At 43.7% G+C, this 18,465-nt stretch overlaps 1 protein-coding gene across 32 annotated transcripts in view; it reads right to left on the bottom strand.

Annotated features, from left to right (window-relative positions):
* FOXP1 (forkhead box P1) overlaps positions 1-18,465 on the bottom strand; it is a 382,430-nt gene that overhangs the window by 120,691 nt on the left and 243,274 nt on the right. The window contains exon 1 of one of the 32 annotated variants that reach the window (XM_032699430.1): positions 3,813-4,199. The exons of the other annotated variants lie outside the window; for them this stretch is intronic. The gene's annotated coding sequence lies outside the window, so the exon portion shown is untranslated. Of the gene's footprint in view, positions 1-3,812; positions 4,200-18,465 lie in introns of those variants that run through there. 32 annotated transcript variants of the gene reach the window in all.

The following is an 18,465-nucleotide window of genomic DNA, read 5'->3' as shown; positions in this document are numbered from 1 at the left end:
ACGGGAAGTTCTCATATTTTTTAATAGAGAAGAGAAGAGGGATAAGGTGGGGGGGAGAAGGAAGAGGGCCTTTTTGTTGCTACAACATAAATAGTATACTGCATACAGCTGCTTGCGCGCTTCCCTGTGTGGTCAACAAAACAGGGAACATATTTTAAGCTTGTTTTCCAAAACACTGCATGACAAACTTGTACTCAGAGGCCCATGAAATACAGACCCTGACTGGGGACATCTCACCACGCTCCATCGGACACTCACTGCTGTTGGATGAATGAAGGAAGCAAAACATTGGGACAGCCCAAAATATAGAAAATAAATGCTGCAAATCACATCTCAACTTCTGTGGTACAGCCTAATTTAGAAAAGCTTCTAAAAACCTTAATTTTAACAGACTCTGGTAAAACAAAAATAGGTGAGGTTCAGATGGAGGCGACAAAAATGATTAGAGGCCTCGGCAGATACGAGGCAAGATTGATAAGGGTGGGAGTGTTTAGTTTAGCAAGAAATGAGTAAGAGGGGAGATGATAAAAGTACACAAATTGTGACTCGCCCTGAGAAGGTACATCTGGTGCTTTTGCCCTTTCTCATAACGCAAGAGAAAGGGGACATTGAATGAAGTCAGGAAGCAACAACCAACAAAAAAAATTAAAGCAGATAAAGGGATTTTTTTTTCTGTCTTAATACACAACGCATAATTATGCCTAGAACTTACTGTCACAAGATATCACCAGTGCCAAGAGCATGGGTAGGATGAAAGAAAAGATTAGACACTTCCACAGATAGTAATGAGAACATTTACAGCTACCTTTGGAAAGATAAAAACAGAAACCAAGGTACGAATGTTTATGCTTCAGGGCACGAGCCAACCTTTAATTGCTGGAGGCTGGGAGGAAGTTTTCCCCATGGATAGGTTCTCTAACTGTCCTTCATGGGTGCCTGCCCAAGGACTTCAGCCAGGGCTGGAGATCCCCTGCCCAACAGGATGCAATTGCTGCTACCCCTCTGTCTTCTTGGGTACCTTCATCCTGCACCGCTGATCCCAAAGCCCACTCCTCAGCCTGTCCCGAGCCTCCTCAACCCTCAGGGAGCTGTTGGGCAAGGGGGGTCAGCCACGTCCCCCATCCCAGCCCCTGCCCATGTCACCTGGCCCCAAGCTGCTCAGTTCCTCTTCTTCTTCACATCACATTGAAGTTTCAGGTCCTTATTTTGCCAGCCCTTCCTCTGCCTGCTATTTCGACTGCCACTTTTCCTCCCTCAAACCTAAACCCACAGCTTCAGTCCCTGTCATCCATTTGGGCTCTCCATGGAGCGCTGACCCCCTGGAGCCAGGGGAGAAAAGCATCCACATCCACCTCCTCCTCCCCTGACCCACCAGCGATGGGGGGTTTTTGCGACGGAAGTTGCGACTGAACGCAACTTCAAGATGTCAGGCAAATTTTCCTTTCTTTTGATCTGAAGCCATTCCTCAGAGGAAACATACATCCCTGAGGAGGAGGAGGAGGACCCTCCTGCCGATCCAGCACCTGCGGGGCAGCGGCAGTCAGGCGCTATTACGGACCGCGGAGCTCATCAACGCGCTGGAACTGACATGCGATTCGGGGAGACAAAGAGAGATTTTGAAAGCAAGTCAGTCTATTAAATTTATACCTACCTGCACAATGTGAAACAAACCACATCTCGGTTTCCTTTCATGTGCATGACAGTCTTAACTTGTTTCTTTTAATCCCATAAAAGCAGCTAAAGCATGCAACATGCTTCCCGGAGATGAGGCAAACCTGTATTTTGCTTCCTGACAGTGATTTAGTTTATAGGGTGGGTTTTTTTTTTTCAGGGAAGATAATGAGCATTGTCCTAAGCCGGTATTATAAAGGAAATACAACACGCTACATGCTAGACACCTGGCATTTAAAGAAGAATCCCATAAATTGACACTGTCTGTAACGGACCAAACACAGCTGCAACCCCTCACGCTGCACAGACACCAGCACTGGAGGCAGGAAGATCCCAGCAGCACTCGCCAAGGTTTTCTTTGGAAGTCAGCACCCTTCTGAAAATTCAAAGTGCCTCTCATTTAGTCAGTCACACCCCAAGCAGGACCTGGGAGATGACCAGGGCTGTGTGACTACATAATAAATCCAGCAAATCCAAAGGGGAGAAGCAGTAATCCATGGAAATGTTCCACACAAGAGGGGGGCTTAAGTGCTTTTAATTCCCAGCTGCAAACCCAACAAGCTGCCAGAAGGCGGAGACCACTGAGCACAAGGGGTTAATGGCCTTGCTAAAGAAAATGATACACATAATTTCCTTTTATCATAAAACAATACGTTTATTATTTTCTGTATATCTGTTAAAGGGCACGGCCTTCTGAGTGGAAAACAAAACACAGCTTGGTCACATGTTTATTTGCTTCAGCTACTCCCTTTCCCTTCTGATAAATAATCAAACATGCCATCCAGAAAAAACAAAACCAGTGAGCTGGGAAATTTGATGGTCATCAAATAGACTAAGATACCAAGAAAAGCAGCCCACTGTTCCCACAGAGAGTTTTCTGCCCCACACCTACACTAACATCTGAGTAAATAACTTCAGTCACTCTTTCCATTTTCCCCATGCAATTACTCCTACTGTTAAACAAATTGTCCTTAAGGCAGTTGCAAACACCATTTTTTTTTCTGCAAAGTAGAACAACTTCTGAACATTAAAAAGCCAGACTAGCAATATATTTTCAAAATATGTTTGTTGTACTTGCGGTTTGGCTGAACACACAGTTTGATTTCTCTCTCTCTCTCTTGCTTTCTCTTCTAGGAAGATGGGGGTTTACGGTTTAAAATTTTAAAGTGTATTTGGATCTCAGAGAGGCAGGAAAAGCCTCGAGGAGGATGGGTTTTCTCCATAGGGCAGGCAGCATATTTTCCATTTTCTCTTATGTTTCACACTGTACGAGCACCACGAATGCTTGCCAAAAAAAAGTTACCTGCTATGTCAGTGGACTTTTGAGGGGGAGAAACCACTGAGAAATATCAAGCAGTTTTTTAAGTCACTTGAACAGAGAGGAAAAAATCCAGCATCTGTGTTGCAACACGGATTACCCAGAGGATCCACACTATCTTCCAACAACCCCTGAAGACCATTCATACAACAATCATTAATACTGAAAAACTGCAGAGAAAATCCTTCACGTGAGAAGTTAACAACCATTACCCGGCATGAGCACGCTTTCCCTTTCCTTTTGTAGTACCACAGGTCTAAACAATAGTCATATGAATGAGATAATAGCCATGCTTGTCTCAGCAGCCTGATTTTTATTAGCATGAAATTGGTACAAATATTAGCGAGGCTGGTTCGCACACAGTGCCAGAGCCACGATGCAAACAATTTGTAGAAAACAAAAACGCGACTCAGTGGGCTTGCGCTGCTTGTGCTGCCCAGAACAGCAGCCACGTTTCCCTTTTTGAGGGGGGGTTGTTGTTTAAGTTATTTTGGCACTTGTGCAAGCGCGAGGAGAAGCCGCAGCACCGGTCGGGCAGCAGGGACAGTGACACATGGCTGCTCCCGCGACACCGCAAGGCGATGGGCACCCCAAAAGAGGACTTGGTCCTCTCCATGGTTCTCCGAAGCCATGCCAAAAAACCCACCCTTGTCAACACCGCAGTAAACAACCTGAACCAGCTTCTTTAGCTGTAAACCAACACAATTCCCCTCTCCAAGCTGCCTGCGCAAGGCAGCGTGTTAAAAGTTCAGCCCTGCCTGCACGCTCCTTTCCTCTGAGCGCTCGCAGAGAAAATGAAGAGTTTAACAGAGTGAGCTCTTACTGTCTGCCTTTAGATTTCCGTCTTCGCGCTGGAGATGTGTTTCTGGCTGTTTCTGTGAAGCGGGGGCTGAAGAATGGTAAAAAGATGTTTGAATAAACAGGAAGTGCTGTGCAGCCGGAGTGCAGGCTGGAGGGAGACGCTGGAGCACTGCCCTTCGCGGCAGCCACCGGGCTCTGCCTCCACAGTAGCAACCTCTGCTTTTACTAAATGACAAAGAAACCGCAAAGCATTCCTTCCCTAATTCTTCCCTTGCAAAGTGGTGAGATCGGTTAGACCTCACAGGTAATCTCAAAGTTGGGCTCAGCACTACACCAGGCACAAAAATCTAGTGATTCTGCATTATTAAATCCCCCCCACCTCTAAGCAGAAACATGCAGAACTAATTATGTCCCCAACCAGACCAAACAGCAGCAAGAAGCACACCTCACTTTTGTGTCTAGGCAAATTCGGATTTGCACGTAAGTCCAGCCAAGCTTGACGTTCCTACCCTTGACAGTGCTGTGACTTGCTCTGAAAACCGGCTCAGGAGGCTGGCCGGGCTGCAGAGCTGTTTTCTCTAACTGCGTGAACAGAAATATAAACAACCACCCAAAAATACAACTTGTCTCGGGCACAGGGACTTGCATCCAGCATCTCCGAAAGCGTGAGTTCAGCATTCCGGCAGATGCTATCCCCTCCTTCGTCGTCTCCTTCCCCTCCCTAAAACAAACTACCTATTTAACTCGAGATGACTAACTAACCGTCTCCCCACCCAATCATCAAAGCCCTGTCTGCTGTCATATTGGTGACACGACACAGATATTGTCAAGAAAAAGTAAACTGGGGCTGGCACTCAAAGGCAGCTCGTGAAGAGATGAGCAGTCGAACAGCCATATTCAATAAAAAAGAGGAACAGGATTCCTTTAGAAAATGTACTGCTGTTGTGGCAACGTGCTGCTGCCACTGAAGGGACTGATTTGTTATTTAGCATCTAGTCTTGGACTGTCTGTCATTCTGGGTGCTAATGCTCTGTTAAAATAACTCATTGGGAGCTGTCAGTGGGATGTTTACATAGGCCCCCAATCTTTTCTTCATACAAGGAAATTTTTTACTGGAATTCATCTTCTTTTGATCTCACATTCAAAGCAACAGCAGCTTGATAGACATGCAAGTCTGAAAGCAAATCCAGACGCTGAAGATAAACCGCCAGAGTATGACAGGCAGGAGCATCTAAAGCTTATAAAAATGAAGAGAACAGCATGTCGTCTGAGTATTACAATAGCAGAAATCAAGAGACATATTAGGTGGAACTGATCAGCCACAAAAACAGTTCAAAAGGCAGATCATAGAAACAGAAGACTAAGCTAGAAAAAAAATAAAATTGGAAAGATCTGCTTTACAGAGGCATCACCTCCTCTCTGAGCACCGCAGCGTTTCCGCTCCAGCATGTAAACTTAAGGGGAAAAAAAGAGCAGGGCTCGTGCCGTCTCTACTAACTCAGCAGTTCTTACCTTCAACTCACCAATTAATTTGCCAAGTATACATTTCAATTATGTGTTATTGAAACTGAAATAAAAATAGGACACCGTGCCACTTGTGTCTACAGCCCAGCCCTCCCCAACATCACAGGCATGGGGAATCAGCGCCTCTTCGTTAGGGAACGGGGGATTTGCATCCCCCTGCAAGGCACAAGAGGGGCCCTGGCCTCAATCCCTGTGACCATTTTAGCTTGTTCATCTATCAAAGGGTTGAATCTTGGGATGCTCCTGAGCTCTGCCTCTGCCACTGGTGCAGAAATATTAGTTCAGAAGGTAATTTTATTTAAATTGAATTACGTGTGCCACGGAGTCCACAGCTATGTTTCAAAGGCGATGCTTGCCGGGAAACAATTGCTGAAACTTTCTCTAGAAACCCATACATTTTTAATTTTTCTTCCCCAAATAAGCTTCTTATTCTAATTGAAGTCAGCAAATATAATGAAAAAGTAATTCTCAAACAATTTTGTACTTAGAGCTGTTTGTTAACAAACACTGAACGAGCAGCAGTGTTAGGTTAAAGGGCAGCAGGATTCCACATTATAATTTAGCCTGCGGTTATTTCTGATTAAGAACACCCTCCGGGACGGCAAAGCAAGATCTTCCTCTGCAGCAGGCATAGCTTTTAAAATTAGCCTCTTCTCAATAATAAAATCAACAGGAAAACTGTGGATTTAAAACTGTATTAACCAATTTGAAGTGGTGCAATCAGTTTATGTCTCGCTTTCTGCAAACCACCGTTCCCAGCCTTAGTCAAGTTTCAAATGTAAAAATGCTGCCTGGATTCTGAAACTGTTGTAAGAAAGTCACCTTCTGTCATGCTTATGTAGCTATCTAATGTGCTAAAGGCTGATTATTTATCTTTAAACTGTACTAGTTTAATCTTTTAAGGTCACCACTAATCTGCTCCAACCTTTTAAAAAATAGCAGCTTTCAAGACTTACTGCTGGAATCACTAAACTCTGCGCTGAATGTCATTGTAAGGGATACATTAGCCAGAGTGAGTGTAGTTTTACAATGTAAACACCAAATATAAATCCCCACCTAAATGAGAAGAAAAACATGATCTCCATGCCAGGAGAAATATCAGTAAATAAGACCAACACAGTATTATTTCACTTAAATATCATTCCAAATCATGTTGCTATTTTTCTCTCCTCCCCCTCCCTTCCCAGTGCAAAACTTGGGTATAATTTAAAGGATCATTAGGTGCTTTTTCTTTATCTTTTCCCTTTCTCAGCAGCAACTTTGTATGCCTGCTGCGAAGCCTCCTGACCGCATTTGGAAGTCGTTGTAAGTCTAAAACCCCCTCGCAGGTTATTCCTGTGCATGTGCTGCACAGCGGTCCTTTATACTCCTCTTTTTCCTTTTCCCCTAGACTTCTTCTGGACTTGAATGTCACAGTAGACCTTGAATGTGAAATGGCTTCAAGCTAATTGCTTTAATTGCTTGAAGATGTGCAGGCAGGTGAAACCTGATCCCCTTGGCCATTGTAGAGACCAGGAACAACACAGGAATGTTTACATAGTGGTTTGAGTTTAATAGACAGTAGAGCTGAGTTTCAGACAGCTAGCAAAAACACAGCTAATAGGTGACCTCTTAATGTAGTCCTCCTTTTTAAAAACAAAATACAATTCCGTTTTATACAAGGCAATGTCCCTAAATGCCAAGGTTATCTGCTTGACTTTTTGAGTGAGCATGCACTGCGTTGCACCTGACATTTATGCCAGAAACTCTATCCTGAATGCACTTCCCTCTACCTTAAAACAAAAAGCACTTTATGTGTCAGTCACCTTACAAACAGATTAGAGCTGGATGGGGTTTCCTCATAAGTGCAGTCATTTTAATTTTAAATTGAGTGTTTTTCACCACTGACATACTCCTTTCCCCTCATCCCCTGGGCACTCCCACCCTCTGGTGGGCACCGGCACAAGCCCTTGCTGGGGTCTCCTGGAAAAGCCAAGTATGACTTTCACTGTTTTTACAGAGCTTCCAGTACACTTGCACCACAACGTGAAGATACTGACTGGTTGTGAAGTGCTTTTTCAAAGGTGCATTGGTTTCACACACGGCACAAATTCAGCAGCTCTTCCTCAGGCAAAACTCCTCCTGACTGAGAACTGCAGCATTTGGGGTCACTGATGATCAGGTTTGCTTTCCAAGAATCATGAGGTAAGTAAAACACACTTGCAACCAGCCAAAGACCGGCAAGCAGGTACAGCACAAGTGCAGAAAGCAAAGACTGAATTTGGCAGCAGTGGCAGCAGAAAGGTATTTACTGTAGGTCTAGTCCAAAAGACAAACACTGAGAATAGGTAATACCTAATAGTCACTTTCCTGGCACAGGCACTTCGAGTTTTGTTGCCAGTCCCAAAATACTGTTAAAACCACTTGTATTGAGTGAATATCAGCAGAGAAATGACATGTATTACATCCCAGATAAGGAGGAATAAATGAAATAGCATTTACGGAGGAAGGAAAAAGAGAAGGCAATCTGAGGATTGCCTGGAAAAAGCACAAACACATTGAGGCAGAGGAGGGGAGGCCAAACTACCATGCATTTCATTTTGTACCAACAAGAAAGGAAAACAATCCCCAAGCCCACAGTCCTGCGAAAAAAGGGCATTTTCAGTCTGACCTTGGCAATTCTGTTCAGAAAGTTTCGAATTCTCTAGTACCTTATGCTGGAACTACCAACCCCCCGGGCAGAAGCAAACAGAAGCAGGAGGAAGGCTGCTCCAGCCACCCTGGATGCAGTCGTGGCTCCCAGGAAGACAATAGATGCTGGCTCTGTGCTCTACCTTGCCTGTTATTCCCAATCCTCTGAAGCAAATGAGTAACTGATCTTAAATAATACAGAACAAAGGGAACAATAGGAGCTGGAAAGCAAGCCGGGATACTTGGGAACATGCCTCTTTCTTTTGAGAGACAATCTTGCCAGCACACGCGCGTGCACTGAGTTACAGAATCATAGAGGTTGTTGTCCCGTGACCCTCCAAATCACCTCCAAAAAGCTCAAATTCCAGCCACTGTGGGATTTTAATATATTTTTTCGGTACGCCCCCAAAAGATTAAAAAAAAGAGAAAGTTCAGAATAGGAAAAAAAAAAAAAAAGCCAGTGTCAATTTAAAGATTTAGTATAAACTAGTCCAAGCCTGTGGGAGGAACGCTAAGTGGAAAAAGTAAACACGGTCCCCCCAAGAAGTTCCCCTGGAAGCCGAGCAGGCAGCCAGTGCCTGGTACCCGCTGCCCCGCGCCCGGGGAGGTCAGCCCAGCTATGCTAAACTGACAGGTTCAGTTTACAGCAGGCCAGCACTTTGTTTGGATATACTGGCCTTGCTCACCGCCAGCTTAACAACAGATGGCTCGAAAACTTTCATTATGTTGCAGAGGGCTGAACTGCAAACAATCGGGAAAACTGTGAAAAGTTTAACTCTCTGCGAGCCGAGCGGGGAAGCGCTGCCCTCGCCAGCCGGCTGCTCCTCCCGCCCCGGCCATGGGCGCCTTTAAATTAATTAAAGCAGGATGGGATGATTAATCATACCTGCACACGGTCCTGGGGATGCTTGGGAAAAAGAATTTGCGATTTGACAAGGTCATTTCAATAAAAGTAGCATTCCAGGAGAAAATGGACTTTGACGGATTGCAAAGCTGATTTTAAACCTTCCTCAAGCCTCTGGCTTCAGGAAAGTTATAGAAAGTTTCCGCAATAATCCTCCAATTGGGGTTTTATCAGGAGCTCTCAGATGGGTGTTCTTCCATCTCCAGAAACAGAGCCTCTGTCCCTCAAATTCCCACTTCAAACTTTCGCCCTCGACAGCAAGAGAAGGCCACCAAATAATCTAACACAGAGATCTGAATATGATTTATCCAAATCTGTGTATAATTTAAATATTCATCTAACTGATTCAATTCACATGCACCCTAATACCTTTTAACGCTCTAAGGCAGGTTATAAATGCACCTTCTGAGGTTTAATTCAATTGACAATCTTCTATACATCTCATCACTGGAAAGGCATTATTTTATATTATTCAAGAAATGAACAAATCTGTTTTCCACAAATATATTTTAAAAGCGACTCTTTCCTGTTATTGAAAGAAAATTGTGTTTATTACTCCTTTAGCATAGTGTAAACTCATAAACGTCAACAGAGAGTACAAGGAAAACTGTCAACTAAATATTGTTTCCTTCATGAGCTGCTCTTCCAAGTCAATTACGCCTTTCAACTTCTGGGGCATTGTATGATAAACTGGCAGTAAAAATCATTCACATTAATATACCATGGTGCCTTGCCTGCAAAAGGTAATTAAAGAAGTAAATGACTCATAAGAATAGACATATTAGCTGCAAAATGAAAGGCAACTGAGCTGCCACATGAAAATATGTACCATTAAGATACTGCATTTTCATATTCCTGTAATCAGCTTCAGTAGACTAATGCTTATTTAATCCAGTTCTCGCCTAAGTCCATCAACAACTGTTTTTTGCTGTTTTCTCCTTGACTGAACATTATGTGTGCAGGTTTGGAATAAATACTGCAATAAGATTTTTGCATAGTCAATTGAAGAACAGGTTTTTTATCTTTTAAAAACTATTTTTCTTTCCCACCAAGAGGAATGCAGCAGAGAAGGATATTCGGGGGTTCCAGTGCTGATACGCTTTGAGTTAAATATATACCCTGGTCTAGCATTTACCATTTTGATTAGTGAAACCAACAGCAGGAAAACAAGCCTAACCTTCCAACTTTCCAACTCTTCACATGGGAAAGGCTTTGCCTTGTTAATGTATGTTTTCATTAGGGTTAGAAAAAATCAGAAAGGTTTTCTCTTTCTTAAGTCTTTGAGGCAAGGTGGGGCAAGGAGAGGAATGGGCAACACTGGGTTTGTGGAGGAGATGGAGCAGCGGGCTGAGGAGTGTGAGGGGCATCACCCTCGACCAGTGCACATCCCAATGACCTGCTCTCCCCAGCCCAGACTCAGGTGACAAGATCTAAACTCCAAATACACACAGCCACTATCCCAGCATCCCACCCTGGCAGCAGGACCACCAAGCTCAGTGTAACCTACTCCTGATTTCTGGGAAGGGCCTTTGCTGGGAGCCTGCCTGGCCTTTGGGTGACGTGGTACACATCTTAGCCCACCCCAGCTCTGTGGCCATCACATAAACCGAAGCCTTCTGGTGAAGGATCTTGGGTTGAACTTCCCTAGTCTGTCCTTCTCCTCCCAAGGGGATGGCAGGGAGATGGTAAAATTCACAGAAGAAAGTACACTTGTCTCCAAAAGAAAACACCCTGCAAAATACTCGAACATTTATAACTCATCCTGTTTGCGAGCAGTAATTAAAGTATTCTTTTCATCACAATAATAGCTCTGTAAGGCCAAGATCCAAACTGCTTTTGACTGCACGGCTCTCACAATTATTTCATTTTCTAAAGTATGGGGTGGAGCGAACTCCAGTAGCTCAGCTATTGCTACGGTACGGCTGTTGATAAATGCTGACTTTCCCTCACAGCAGAGGCTGTGTATGTACCATCCATCCTTTATTTATTGTGCCCGACACAGGTTTATCCTTGCAAAAAGAGATCTTTCAATAAAAATCTTCACACAACGCTTTGCAACCTGCATTATGTGTTACTTATTTATCACTATCAGTACAAAATAGCATAAGACTTAAAGTGTAGGATCAATCATTATTTAAACTGTATTATTGCTTCTCCATTTGAGCAGACATCACTTTGTACCCACAATTAATGAGCTCTAGTCCTTTTTCTAATTAAGGAACAAAGGTTCTTGTGTGCAGAGTATAGAGTGACACTGTCTAGAGAACACACATTTAAATAGAAGAGAATCCTTCTAATTACCTTACAATAGGATTTTTCATATCCAGGAACATAATAGGATCAAGAAATTAGAGCATTTCCAATAGCATTTACAAATAAGTCACTATGAAACACTGTTAAAAGGTAATAAGGCATCCATAAAAACAAGAGGATCTTATGGAGACCAGCACCTAACACTTCCATATTTATAAAATACACCTTTGAGCATTGATACAGGGAAAATGCAACACAGAAATTATTTTATAGATGTGTATACAGAGAGATAAATTTGAAAAAAAAAAAAAAAGAGGAGTCAGCTATCAGAGCCTAAAACACTTTAGGCTCGTGCAGATTAGGATCCAAACACGTAATTAAAAAAGTCAGAAAGGTAACCTCTCTTCATCCAGTAATTAGGGCTGTTAGAAATCGGATACTGTCTCTTAAAAGTGTTACAAATACACCGCACTACTAAATAACCTGCACTGCTGGGAAAGTATACTCGCTATCAAGGGCAAAGCTGCTATACACTGAGGTAACAGTAAATGACAGACTGTTGTTCAAGTCCATTAGCTGCTATGTGATAGGAGCACATTCACTAGCACACGACCTGTGAAAAATCTTAGATCTCTTTAAATCTTTGAATTGGATTGCTGCATTAATTCTTAAGAACTGCAATCCTTCAACCAAGTCAAATTACCCTCATTAACAGGGGAAAAACTGCCTCTGCAATAAGTTAAAAAAAAAAGATATTTATTACCTATAATCACTTTCACGTACTTCACCTGGAAGTGTGACAAACTGGGACAACAACTTCAGAGGCTGGCACCAGTTCAGCTGCTGGTGGGGCCGGGATGGAGGGGCCGGGCCGTGCGCGTGTCGCCGTCTATGCCTGTGCGCGCACGATCCTGCGCCGACATTCAGCGTAAATACATGTGCTTCTTGGGGGAAAAACCTCAATGAATGTTCTAAGAAAAGAAAAATCACTAAGAATAAGCACAGGCACTGAAGCGATCTGTGTGTGTGCCACTGAAATAACCGCAAAAGAGGAGGGGAAATTCTTCAGTTATTCAAGGCTTGATTAGAACACTACTTCGTAATTAGGCATGTTACAAGTATTGTCATCAACCAGAAAATTCATGTACTAACTAAAAGGTCTCAGAAGCTGGCTCAAGCCTTCTATTCATTAACAACATCTGCTATTAATGTTTAACCCTCATAAACATGCACCAAACATTCAGCAAAGATTAAAAATAAATATTTTGTTGTGCCGTTTTATCCATGCGGTGATCCGCGCGGTTCTGTGGATATCAAGAACTGCTACAACGGCCAGGGAGATAACGGACAAATATTTGGTCTTTGTTGGAAAGAGGATATTCCTTTCTCCAGTCACTGCTTCTCTGCACTTCAGATGTTACAGCTCCCAAGCCAGGCCAGTACAACACAATAAACAGCAATGCAGACATACAGCTACACATACACCTACAGGACGGTATGAATCATTTATTTTAAAGATGAAACTTCCCGGAACAATTTTCAGGCTGAGCGTTTCAAAGGACCCCCTGCTTAAATTTTTTCTAATTTAAAAATGAGCATTCCTGGGACGAAGGACTCACTGAGAAATGGGGAGCTGAGTAAGTCCAGGATCCAGAAATGAGAAACAGAGCGTTTCATCTTTATTTTACTGCTGTGAGTCCAGATGAGAGCCCTGATCCCGCAGTCAGATCCTAATGGGCAGATCTTTGGAAGAGTCTTTGGAAAAGACTCATTTCCACAACTGTGGTTTTAATGTAAGCGTTGCAATCTGCTTGTGCAGGCTCATTTACAGCGAGGAGACGGAGCTAAGTGGTGAGCTAATGCGACCCTCTAATGACTCCTGGAAGTGCATCCGGACATCCTTCGTCCCCGTCCCTCTTCCTGCGGACGGGTGTCAGTAGCACAGTCCCTGCTGGTCCCCACCTTGGCTCACACAGGCAGTCCTGCAACAGCAGGAGGCAGGTCCCACAGCTCCCTGCCTTCCCTGCTCCCTCCTGCCTGCACCCCCCCCCCAACCCCTCTTGTCCCCATGCACTGTGACCCCCAAGCCTCAGCAGATCCTGGGGTTCTGGCATCAGGCGGGTGCAGATCCTGCCTGCACCCACCTCACTGCCACATTTTAATTTGCAACAATGCCAAGATACAAACCAAGCCACAAAAGTAATGAAAAATACAGCTCTTTTTGTCTTCAAACATGACATTCATGGCGGATTCACTGTCTGCATGTTGCAGCACGCTCTATTCTTAGCACCGTGCCTTTTAAAGTTAGGCCCATTATTTTCTACGGTGTATCAAGATCAGTATGTATAACATATGCCATATTGTTGACACTTCCCTGGATGTACTGCACGCCATATGCCTAAAGCACTAAAAGGGGTGATGAACAGAGTGGCAATACTGAAAGGAGAACAAGATACACCGAGCATGTTGAATGAATTCAGTTATATAATTCAGCCAATAAGGGTTTCCATACATTTAACAATCTCTTCTTTTTCCCCCCCTCCCTCTTTTTTTCCCCCCCTCTCTTGTATAAAAATGAATTTAACAACTTTCCACTGTGAAAAGTTAACACGCTGGACACGTATTCAAAGCAAACATTTAATCACAGTGGGCCCACCAGGTCTAAAAAGTATACATGTAAAGATAGATCATATATAATCACACCAATAAAACAAACAAAAAAGGACTATTCATACATTTTAGCAATAAACTAAAAGAATAAAACATACAGTTCTGCTCCTGCTTCTACCTGTCCTTTATTTTACCTTGCATAAATCTATACCCCAAGTCCAATTCCTAGAACTAGGGAAGATGTCATCTTGCCCATCTTTAGAGGTTTATTTACTAGTTTCTGTACTAAGAATTATTATCTGAAGAACCCAGAAACTAATGCTCTCTTACACCACAGTATTTTTGTCCAAATCTTCTGGAACGGATTATAAAATTGAAATGTAAGAAGGAACACAGCTGAGCTATATTTATAACACGAATGCTGCTCTTCAGCATCTGATACATACACATGTGTATCCTCATTTCTATGCCATCCCTCGGCACGCTCTAATGGGTACACTAGCTGCATACCCGTCATTAAAATAAAAAAAAAAAGGAACTGACTCATCACTGAGAACACTTTTGACAGTACTTGCATGCAGAGTCCTGGCAGAGAGGTTCAAGCTATTTGGTTGAGACCGGCTACAAATGACAAACTTTGGACTGAATTAATAATCAGGGGAGAAAAGCAAACATGCAAACTCCCAGCACGGGTACAAGGTGATGCACAGGTGAACCCAAGCCTAGCCTGCAAGTTTAGCCCTTGGAGTTATGTGCTACCTGGAGGAAGGAAAAGATGTGGAAAGCAGCTATCACTGCAGGGAATTCCTATTGCCGAGGCACTGACAGGGTCAGGAAAACGGGAAGAGCATTGCAGAAACACCTGGCAGGAACACACAGGACCCTTCCAGGGGGTGTATCTCACCTGGGCTCGAGCTCAGGGGAGGTGTAGGGAGGCAGGTTCTCTCCTGGCATACCAGGAGCAGGGCTGCTCCTCACTGAGATGCTGCTAATGCTCTGGAGCTAATGATGCCATGGAAAGCTGAAGCTTCCCCGTCCTCTGTCGTTAGTGCCACTATGCACCCACAGGCAATGGATCAAAGGGGCTATGAGAAGATAAGGAGAATCCATTTTCATTTCAAAACATGAAAATTCTGGCACAGGAGATCACTACAGAAGATCAGTTCTGTTATGTTTTCGTGGTGTGTTGAAGGAGAATGTTGCATTTTAAATGTACATTCACATACCTATTTATCTGAGTAAGCAACATCATTAGCAGAATGAAACAACCTAAGAAGAACACGGGCCTTTTGTTAAAGTGGAAGGCAGAATCCTCCTCGGAAAAAACATCAAAGAAAAGGAACACATGCTGATGTTTAAAAACAGTCTATGTCTAATACAGAACATCAAGACTTTAAAAAAATCTAAAAACCAACATAAAAAAAATATCCCTTTGCTTCACAATATTTTCCTTAGAAACAAACTTAGGACTTACTGCTGACCAGGAGTGGGCTGCCAGTGCCCGCCTAAAGCACTGGCTTGGCTGTGCAATCCACCAGTGAGAACTCAAAAAAAAAAATTATACACCAATTTCACACTGACAAAATTCCACACAAGTGGAAGTTTTGTGAGTGGAAACACTTGCACTGCATCAGTAAAAAGGCCAGAAGGCAAAAGGAGGAACATGTCCCAAAAAATTAGAAAAGGAAAGGGTTTAGACGGGCATGTCAGTGCCTGCTCTGCTCCTGCTCTGAGCTGTCTTTAGGGGAAAACAAAACAAAACAAAGCAAAGCAAAGCAAAACAAAACAGCTTCATTTTGCAAAAGCCATGACTGTACAGCTATTTGCAAAGGGAAGTGGTGAGCAAGCATCACTTGGTCTGTGCCTTTAGCACATTACCTTTGGTCATGAGATATCAAGTTATGGTGCGAAAAAGCCTTTTACCTTCCGGTCTCTCACTCGGGGTTGGTCCAAGCACAGCACAGCCAAACTTTCTACTGGCTGTTGGCGACGTTAGTTTGATGGACTTCATCCAGTTCCTTGTGGACTACTGTCCATATTAGGAAAAAATCCCCACTTGACACTGGCACTGGGATCCAGCCCTATCCACAAACACAGGCAGTACTACGGACTTTTCCTCAGGAGCCAGGTTGAGACACAAGGATCACAGGCCAGGTCAATGTGCCCAGGATCCTTAACAATTAGAATCATATAAAGCAAGAAACAGTTCTACAGGTCAAACTGAAACATCTCTTGTGCTTGCTCTGCAAGGAAACCCACACAACAACACATGGGCAACAAAAACAAAAGTAAAAAAATCCCCTAAACCAGCCTGTGGTGAACTTTGTTTCCTTTTTCGTGCAGCACTGGTGACGTTTGCAGGGGAGCACAGAAGGGTAACAGGGCATTGCTACCACGGCACTATTTAACTCTGCCAGGCAGATCCCCCAGACCTGTTACGAGTGTCTGCTTCCTACCCATCAGGCCATTAATCACCCAGACTCCTAAAAGGTTCAATTCATGTGCCCACTCAGAGAACTCATCAGATGCCTGATAGTCATATGTCATTCGAGAAGAGAACAAAACTGTATTCTTCTCTGAACTGATGTAGCTCCTATTACCAAGAGACTCTCTCCCCTGGGAGCGACCAGAAGAGTGAAATGAAGGAGAGCTGACTCAAAGCTCTGCCTCGCAAAGACACATAATTGATGCAGAAGGGAAAGAGAGTTATTAGGAACCTGCCACTACTCATATTTTGCCAACAATCTGGGGAATTGGTGAAAGGATTCTGAAAATGGTAAAAAATATGTCCAGTCTTTAGTAGATACACCCTAGACAAACAGGCTGCTCTCCCGCAAAGACTGCCCTCCTCCTTGAATAGTAGGTGATAGCAAAGGAGGTTTTTGCCACCTTAAATTGGACACTTCTTCTACTGATTAACTTCACTCTTCCTTCGACCCTTTGAGCAGCTGGAGGTGATGCCTGGGCACTGTGTGTGCTCACAAATCCTTTGCTTCCCTTGATATCCACTACTTCAAAATCTTGATCCTTATCTACTGATGCTCTTAAAAGCCTGGGAGATACCAATCTGGGAGACAACTCCTGCTCCTTAGCACTGCACAGCACCCACGAGCCCCAGCACAAATGCACCCCCTGGGTGCCTGGGGAACCCAGGCTCTGTGTCACTGGGGCACATCAGGGGATAAGCTGACTCCTGCCCCACACACCACCTACCCAGACCAGGCTGAGACATGACACATAAATACAGCATTTGACAGTACCATTTCCTGGAAATGACAGCTGGAAAGAGTATGAAGAAGAGAAATGCACACTGTTGCAGCTTAAAAAAAAATCCTTCTATTGCTCTGCACTTGATAGAAAATTAAAGAAAAACAACATGCCATTTATCCTGCCCTCTTGCTTCTTCTTACTGCTTTTCTTCATTTAATTGCTGCCCTATCAGGTAAATTAGTAGATAAAACTGAAAGAAAAATAAAAACCTAGAAGCACCTCAGCAATTGCTTCATATCCTCATTTTTTTTCCAGCAAACAGTCCATGCCTCAATAGAAATGTTACCTGCTTTTTCTTTTTTTTAAAAAATTTTCCCTTACAAAATTCAGCAACAACATTTTTTTCCTCAAACTAGATAGTGCAACTAAGTTTCAGGCAGCCTGGCACATTCATTGCCCCTCAATGCTTTACCTTTCTCACTGGCACCTTTTGATCTCTGAGGCTTTGGGAACACTAAGCTGAACTGACCTCCTGCTGCAATTCATAATTACCAATTCACAGCATTTTTCAGCAGTCTGCTGCTCAGGAGTCAATATAAGATTGAAAAATGCTGAAATTTTTCGGCCAATTGAGATTTTTTTCAGAATTTTACCCCTTCCTCCCGAGAGCTACAAAAACCATACTGAGCTGCTGCTGTTACTGGAGAGCCAACCTAGATGCTTCATGCTGCACAGAGCAAAGAGGAGGCAGAGGGGCTGCTTTCAAAGGGTTTACAACGTTGAAAAGCGGTTTATGATACATAAACAGCCCTTTTCAGGTTCAAAAAAATCCTCTTTTCCCATTCAGCATCACCATTATCCCTATTGGTTTCCTCTGCCTGCAGCTGCTCCCCAGCAGGCAGATACAAAGCGCGGCTCCACGGGTGACAGCCGTGCTCAGCCCTCACCCCTCGGCACGAACGTGTCACCACGATGATCCTGCTCCAAACACAGGAGAAAAACATCTCTGTGGGTCACAGCTCTGTCCCAGCCCAAAGAGCAGCCCATGGAGGGGGCAGAGCTGCCTATGCCGGGGCTAATGGGGCTGTCCCAGTGGCCACCTCTGTACCCAGAACACAATCTTGGCTATTGTTCTGCAGTCATGAAAAATTAAGCTGGATGGTTAAAATTTCCCACTCCAAGTGCTGGTATGAGGCCCTGTAGTATATTTTGCTCTCGTGGTTTACCTATGGGACCTTCAGCAAAGGAAGTCCGTGCTGGGAATGAATGTGAAATATGGGACCATGCAGGCTGGAGAGAAAGTCTTAACCAGAGTGTTTGAATTAAAGTAAGTGTTTCACCAGTGATCCTTCATTAAGCCTGTGCCCCAAGTTCTCTTACAAACTACTAGCACTCGTTCTTAAATCGTCTTAAAGTCCTTCAACAAAATTAAAAAGCCTCTTGTCCACCCCCCAGATTTTACAGACAGGGCAACTAAATTAACACTTGAAACAATTCTCATGAA

This window comes from Chiroxiphia lanceolata, chromosome 11 (genome assembly GCF_009829145.1).
Source record: "Chiroxiphia lanceolata isolate bChiLan1 chromosome 11, bChiLan1.pri, whole genome shotgun sequence".
Lineage (NCBI taxonomy): Eukaryota > Metazoa > Chordata > Aves > Passeriformes > Pipridae > Chiroxiphia > Chiroxiphia lanceolata.
The sequence above is the reverse complement of the archived record's forward strand: the minus strand, read 5'-3'. Positions and strand labels throughout refer to the sequence as shown.